The following is an 8,309-nucleotide window of genomic DNA, read 5'->3' as shown; positions in this document are numbered from 1 at the left end:
CAAATGCCTCTGAGCCTAAATGTTGGAAGTCCTCATGCCCAGGACAAGCCTCACAGTGGATTACGGACCTGCAGTTCTCGGCAACAAACTGTTTGGTACAGAGCTGAGTCAAGCAAGACTAGTGCCGTGGGGAATGATGCCAGGGACCAAGGAGATGCCCCTAGGATGTGTCCTCAACACGTTCACCCTTTTCAAAGATGCCTTTGACTTACGACACAAAACAGGAAAATTAAAAACTGAATTAAAGAGCCATCATTGTGAGCATATATGCCTCGAGATATTTAATGAGAACCCCGCTTACACTACTCCACTCAAGGTCCACAAACATCTAATGACATGGCCATTCCCCCTCTCACCCGGAGAGCCACTGGAGACCTAGGGTGAGTCATGCTTTGAAAAAGCAGATGCCACTTGCAAGTGGTTGGATCGGAAATTGAACCGAAATACGTAACATTATGAAACGCAGAGCCAACGGCATACGTGTTCCATAGTCAGACTCAACCAGAGAATTATATTTACAATAAAAATTAAGATATAAACATATTCACTTTACTCCAGAAAAGAGAAGTTGATGAGGTAGAAATTAAGGCAACATAGATAATTATGGTTGAAATATCAAAACAAAACAAAGAAAAAAAATTCACATAAATGTTAAAAAATAATGCAGAATCCTGGCCAAGGGCTGACTAATTATCCAGCATCATGGGTCAGGGGAGTGGACACAAAACAGTTAAAATATAAATCAGTGTGAGTCGACAGCTTTTGAAAAAGCACTGCATCCACCGAAGCCTACCATTGATAAAATAAATCGTATAAAGAACAGAGATGGAAGCTTTATACGTTAGCTCATGGAGATTAAGTGGTTTACAAGAATACTCCTTTGGTCTGAACCACATGAAATTAAACTGCTACCTTTCCTGCAGTATGAAATTAAAGAGTGGGATAAACTAGGTATGATATTAAAAGCAAGACGGTAAAGGGATATTTGTTCTAAGATTTTCATTTGTTTTGTCCTATTCCACCCACCGAAATTAAAGGATTAATCCGATTCCATCAGCAAGTGATTCCAGCCAGCATTTGAGAGAAAGCTGCCATGCACGTGGAAAGCGTCATTATCAGAACACATAAAAGACAAAGTGAGAAAAATCAGACTCCAGCCACGTCAACATCCACCGCCTCGTGAATCTCTTCTGGTGCCCGGGAAGTTGGGAAGAGCCGGCTAAAAAAGAGAACAATAGACAAGTCCATTTCACCGAATAGCGAGCTAATCTGCTTCGATAAGAAACACAAGACTTAACCTCCGCCGAGAACACGCAGTCCCATTAGAGTTTCTTCCGTCAAGCTACCTTGAACTTTGGCCCACTGTTTTTCAACCGTTGAAACAGGAGTAGTTTTCCAAAAATAATATGTTATGTTTAATCACCTAAAAGTGTTATTTGACTATTTTTGTTCTAGAGAAACACAATTTAAAAAACAAAAACAAAAAACGGTCTAATAAAACTTAGAGGTGTGATGACCATGTACCGGTGCCCTAGCGAGGGATATTTGTGAGTAGCGACTTGGGAAAAAAAATGAGAAACGTAATTTTCATTCTTCATTGTCAATTACGATGTCGTCTGCTACATGGTACCAGTCTTTACGTCAATGTCCTGACGTAATAAGACCCTGTTTTGTGTGTTGAAAGAATTTCTATTTGCTCATTAAGTCATTCAATTAATAAAACATTTGTGCTCATCCGTGCCTTTGCTCCCTTTAAATCTTTGTCTCTTTTTAGCCAGTACACGATTTTATTTTATGAACATGGTTTAAAATAACTATTGCAGACAATGGGAAAAGGTATGATTCTTTTTTCTCTAGGACACAGTGAAATCAGAAGCATAGCTGCCGTCAATCAGAGAACTGTTTCCTAACCAACCAACTGTTTCCGTCGATAAAATTTTCCAATAGGGGCTTTAGAATATAATCCGTGCAGATACCTGCCGAGGGTTAAAAAATAAATAAATCAAATAGACAACCAAGAAGCTTTTTCTTATGATAGCTGGAGGCCAAGAAATTACAGCATTTTATACGAACTGTCACTTATACAATTTTGACGTTGCCGTCACTGAAAATTCCTCCCCAGCTGGACAAGCACCGTGGGCGAGGAGGAGGCCCACGGTGGTTCCTTCCACAGAGCTCAGTGGGCCGGCCACGCGGGCAGGCGGGGTAAACGCAGCTGTCCCTTACCTGCCCGTCCTCCGCCTCTGAGCTGGACACCGCCGTGCCGAGTCTGCATCTGACAGTCAGACAGCTCTGGAGAGAAGGGGGTTTCTTTCCTTCGTTTGGGACCACAGCTGCCTCCCATCGAAGCCAGCGGCTCTGAGTCCCTTCTACTCTAACTGCACTCAGGCAGAACATTTCCATAAACCACGGCAAAGCCTGATCCCCAGTTTACTCCGCATGCTCTAGTCCGTTAAGAAAATATGCTATAAAGCTGGGGTCCCCAACGCCCAGGCTGTGGACCGGTACCAGACTGTGGCCAGTTAGGGCCCGGGCCGCCCAGCAGGAGGGAAGCGGCGGGCAAGTGAGTGAAGCTTCGTCTGCATCTGCAGCAGCTCCCCAGAGCCAGCATCACCGCTTCATCGCCGCCTCAGGCCACCAGGTGTTAGATGCTCCTAGGAGCACCGGTCCCTGGTGCCACAAAGGTTAGGGACCGCTGCATTAGACCATGCATTTCTTGACAAAATTCTAAGCATACATGATTCTTCCAAAAAATAAACTGGTCTTATTTATCTGTCAAAACTCACGGCAACACTGGGTTCCAAAACGGACAAGATTTTAGCCCACTTTTAAGATCCTCCTAGCAGATGTAGATATTTATGTATGATTTACATAGTTGAGAAAGACTATTGTTAAAAATATGTTTAGATCTTTCTAAATCAATGACATAAGCTTCACTGATTAATTTATAGACTGAAAGAAATACTGCATGTTTTGGTCTTAGCAATATATTCAGGAAGAAAATATGCTTAGAAAATCAAATGCGACGTACTAGAAAAGATCTTGCTGTTAAAATATAAATATACAGGTGTAAATTTATAGATTTATATATGTATATATCTATATATACGTATGTGTGTGCGTGTGTGTGTGTATACATATACACACATATGTACACACACATACATAGACATATTACTCCTACCCAGAGCCCATGTTATGAAGAAAAATAAAACCTGCTAACATTCTGAAAAAAAATCAGAAGAGCATAAACCTGCCACTTATCTATCTAAAAACAAAAGTTTAATTTGTGGTCTACAAATATATCTCATTCTCTATAGTCTTCCTGCACACAAGAGAGTTTCTAAAAATAAATACCAGATCTTTCTGGTTTGCTTTTTATTCTAATCATAATGAGCGAGCACCAGTGAACATGTTAGCTCTTCCCAGAAACCCTAGAGGAACATGGTCATCAAAGTTCAAGTCCCTGGCGAGCCTCTTCGCTGGGCTTCTGAAAGGGTCTCCAGAGCTCTAATAACTTCAACTGACACATCGCAGGAGAGATGCCAAACTGTTAAGAGATCCAAGGCTCCTCAGTAATTCACGATGAAAACAGTCTAGATAAACCCGGACATGCGGCCTTTCAGAAAATGCACGTGGAGCCGTCCTACTGTCGTTTGAAAATGTCTAGTGTTGTCGCTGAATTTCGTCAAATACAACAAAATCATCCTGGGAGATATAGCAGTGTTTTCATCCAGTTTTATATCATCCAAACACAGTGTAAGCTGAAGAGAGAGTATTTACAAGAAGGTCAATCCACTCTCTCTAAATTTCTTAAATGTTCGTAATCACGTATTATTGATTAAATAATCAATGATTTTATAATCGCATATAACCATTTGAGCTTCATCACTATATTTCAATGAGAAAGTGATGTAATGTTTTTTTTCTTTTCTTTTCTTTTTTTTTTTGGTGAGGCAATCCTTGGTTGACCTCACAGATTGCAAGGACCTTGTCAGCTTACAATCCCTTATTTGTTTTTTTTTACGCCTAAAGCACCCGGTCTTCCTAGGAGGTCTCCCATTCAAGTACTAACCAGGCTCGATCCTGCTTAGCTTCCGAGATCAGACGGGATCGGGCTTGTTCAGGGTGGCGTGGCCATAGACAATGTAACGTGTCAATGGCAATAACCCTTAGAAAATTATTTCAAACAAAATTTTAATAACACGTATGGCAGGTTTAGCCTATTCCCTAAAATATATAATTAATTTCCCGGATGTAGCATGGAAATTAAATTTATCCTGTCTTCCGAATAATCAGTTTTACTGAAGGTCTATTTAGGCAAATAATTAAACTTTATTTTAACAAGTATTCCTTAAGCGCCTACTGTGTGCGGGTCACTGCGAGAGGAACGGGAATGTGCAGGCCAGCGCGGAAGGCCGTCCAGCTCGTGCCCTGTGCGCTGCGACGCGTGGTTTCCGTGCTTTGTACCAGCACAGAACTCATTGGCCATAAAATGTCCTAAAATATCAAAAATTTCTCTTTATTAACTTTAACTTATTGAAATAAGTTCCCCCCAAATTATAGTGTTGGGAACCCTTAACCATCCTTAGGTGGAAAATGTTCACTAATATTTAAGGAATAAAAGTATCATTTAGTCATACAACCATATGTTATTAAATGAATTAATAATTTGTCATTTTATCTGTATATGACTTGTTTTGACTGATCTTCACATTTCGTAATTAATTTTTCAATTTTAAAATCTATTAATCATAGCGACATAGTTTTCTGTTTCCTTCTAAGTCATGATTTGGCCAGGCAGGAAATGATGTACCATTTCACCGGGTGACCTAGGATGAGTCAGGACAGATCAGGCCTGACACAATCAGTGGCACCCATGTCAGTATCGGGGGGGGCGGCGATGTATCATGATGGATGCCTACGAGCCATAGGACATGGTAGGGTGAAGCTTCGTTGCTTCATCTTTGAACTAAATTAACGGTCCATTTCAACTGGCTGCCAACCAGTCTGCAGTTGCCTACCAGCCTCTCAGCCTCCCAAACGAAGCACAAGGCGCGATGTCACATGCCACCTGCAGCCCAAGCGAGCTATGGACACGCGTCTTTGTGGGGCTAGCTTATGGAAACATGCTACGAAGGAAAGATGAGGTTTGGGCATAATTATGATTTTTGAGGATTCTGGAAGCAGAAAATGAACTGAGGACATTATAGCCTGACACGGGTCATTGCACTAACACTGGGGTGATGCCATTCGTGACAGGGGCAGTGTGCTTAGCGCATACAGGCACCACGCCTGCCAGCCGGTCTGGATCGCGTCCATTCACCCTCTGAAGAGATAAGACAGAAACGCTTCCTGTCTTTCTCACTGGGGTCGTGCTAAGGCCTGGGAAGCAGACATATCAGCTTTAAATGTTTCTTTTAAGGAGTGTTCATGATGAGGACACATATCTGGATATTCATCATTTTCATTTCAAAAGTGTCAGAGTAATCAAATCCGAAATGTGGGCTCCCAAGCAGAGCTGCAGTTATTTTAGAGAAAACCAAGACTGCTGTGTACTAATCTAGAAAGTTCTCTGAGACCATTGAGGAAGGAGCTGTTGAATCAGGCTTTGAAAGGTGATGAGGATTTGGAAGAAAAGTGAGAAGGGCTCTCTGTGGGGGAAAGAGGGACAAAAACAAGAAGCTAGAGTGTAAAGAGCCTGCAGCGAGTGAGCACGCACGCGTGAGAAGGGCAGGGACTGGATTTAGAAGAAGCCGGACAGAACCGAGGGCGCGGACGCTTCACGAAGCTTCGCGGTCGTGGAGATACCGTGTCTGTCCAGGTTCGTCACTCCGAAAGCTCTTCATTCATTTTCTTGTTCAGCACGATGTGTATCAAGTACCTTGGGAGTGTCATGAACTCTGTGTCAAAAGCGACAAACATGTGTCCCCTGTCTCTACGAGCCTGAGGTTCTAGTGAGGTCCCATGAAAAAGCCAGAAATAAACTTGCACGAGGGACATGTCACTGGAGAGAGGGCCAGCGGGGAGCTGCGGCAGGGCCCAGGGCGGGGGGCTGGAAGAGCAGGCGTGAAGGGCGGGCCGCCCTCGGCGCTCACGGTCCCCAGGGATTGGAATGCTGGGGCCTCGGAGGCAAGTGCGGATGACGAAAGAGCGTTTGGGGCTGGGATGGAAAACTCGTGTGGGGTTTTATGGCTCGTGTACAGTTGCGCTTTGTTTCCATGGCTTTACTATACAGCTAGGCATCCACGCGTGCGTTTGTATATAAGTCTATAAATATATTGTCATATACACATAAGCACATAAACACATGCACGTGTACATGTACTCTATGTACGTGTGAATCGACTGTGTTAGTGATAAAATATGAGGGTCTTTTCCCACGGATACGTGTCCGGGATTCTCTAGGTATTCAAGGTGTTGTCATCTCCTTAACCTCACGTTGCTCACATGCAAAGATAAAATTCACCATAAAAATATAGAAAAAATCCGGACACAGGAAGAAGGTGGCCGTGTGCCGGCCAGGAAGGGAGCTCCCTCCAGAACCTGCCCGGCTGGCACCAGCCCCCGACGCCGTGAGAAAGTCAGTTCTTGTGTTCGAGGCAGCCGGGCCGCCTGTGGCAGGTGTTTGGCTGTGGTCGCCCGAGCAGACGACTATAAGTACCTCTTAGGGATGCTGGTTCGAAGGGAGTGGAAATCCCTTCATTTTTGATTCTGGGATTTGTACTGCTGGCTGCTTCCCGCAGCAGCTTCCAGCACAGAGCAGCATCGAAAGACCAGACGGGAGCAGAGTCCTTTCTCGTGGACCTTTTGAAGAATAAAGGACACTGCTCCAGAAGACCCCCTTCGGACTGTCCCACCTGTCCCATGCCGGATGCCCTCCTTCTAAACCGGCCCCGGTAATGTTCCCGCATGAAGAAATGACGGAATGTTGGAAGAGGCCGGTTTCCCTCATCCATCCTGCCCTGCATTCAGTCAACATTCTTTGAACTGAATTTGAAGAACTTCTACTTTTGTTCTCACATAGAGCATCAGTTCAGGAAAAAAAAAAAAGTCTTTGTGAAGAATACCAACGTTAAAGGAAACATTATGAAGCAAACCAAAGTGATCTGATAGATGGCTGCAGGTAGCCACACCGGAAAGGAGATCAAGCATACTTTGAAGGATGAGATAGTGTTCTCCTTTAATAAAAATTTATATAGCTAAATTATCTTATTTGGAATAACTTAAACGGAATTATAGAGAAGTGCCTAGCAAATGGCAGATGCTCAGGAATGTCTTAAGGTGACAAGGAGTAAAGTCTTTGCTGGTGGTGCTCGCTTCTTATAGACTCACCCCAGTAAAACCTTCCCTACGGAACTAGAATTTCGGGGCTGATCGACGTCCTCCATTCTATTGATCAAGAAACAAAACCGAAGAGGCTGCTATGGCTATTTGGTGGAAAAGTCAGAAGTAGAAACCAAGCCGCTTCCTGCCCAGTCCTGTGTTCTTTCCACACTCTTCCAGAAACCTGAGGCCAAGTCTTGTTCTATTTTAATTGGAAGGAGAAACTTAACTGGTAAGACTTACACAAAACACCATGAACGGAATTGTTTAGGTGCAGAAATGTAACTTGAACAAAGAAAAGGCTTGCTCGTCCGTCGCCGGTCGGTCGCGGCTACAGAGAGGTTGACAGTTGACAGAGCTCTTTGACTGCATCGTCTGATCTGATCTCCAAAACAAGCTCTATGAGGCAAGAAACCGCGCGATGCGATAATTTACCGAAGACCCCCAGCTGGTACATGGCAGAGCAGAAACTAGAATAAGATTTGTATTTCTTCAGTTTCTTAAAAAAATCTACTGTGAGCCCCGTATTAGGTCTCGGAAGCAGAGGATGGGGAAAGAATGGAGGAACCAGCCAGCAAAAATATGTTCACGACAGTTCGATAGGTGCAGACGCGAGGAAAATGCAGACGGCAGTGGGAATTTGGGGGAGGCCATCGCCTCGCCCGGAGGCGGGGTTCGGATCAGGAAGTCTGGCCCACGGACCTGGCGTTTCTGTTCAGAGACCAGGCCTTGGTCCCTCACCTAACGAGGGCTCAACGACAGTGGGCTTTACAGTCCGGTCAGAAAGCTCGTCCTAGAAAAATAACGGGACAATGTTTTGCATCAAGCAAAATGTATTTAAAATAAAGGTCTGTCTTATTTTCTGGCAAAAAAAAAAAAAAAAAGGAAAAGAAAAGAGAAAAGAAGAACCAAATCTGCTTGAGAATCCAAGTTTGTGTCTACTGCCCCAGCAGAGAACCTGCCGTCCTAGACGGGGTTTGGAA

The 8,309-nt window shown here is 43.8% G+C and overlaps 1 protein-coding gene and 1 pseudogene across 1 annotated transcript in view; both read right to left on the bottom strand.

Moving 5' to 3' along the window:
• Window positions 1-8,309, bottom strand: part of CSMD1 (CUB and Sushi multiple domains 1) — a 1,232,804-nt gene that overhangs the window by 1,196,497 nt on the left and 27,998 nt on the right. The gene's annotated exons all lie outside the window — the stretch shown is intronic.
• On the bottom strand, window positions 4,027-4,145 carry LOC112482183 (annotated as a pseudogene).

The sequence above is a fragment of the Pteropus alecto genome, unplaced genomic scaffold (assembly GCF_000325575.1).
Source record: "Pteropus alecto unplaced genomic scaffold, ASM32557v1 scaffold35, whole genome shotgun sequence".
In the NCBI taxonomy this organism is placed as follows: Eukaryota; Metazoa; Chordata; class Mammalia; order Chiroptera; family Pteropodidae; genus Pteropus; species Pteropus alecto.
Note: the sequence above shows the minus strand (reverse complement) of the source record. Positions and strands in the feature narration are given on the sequence as shown.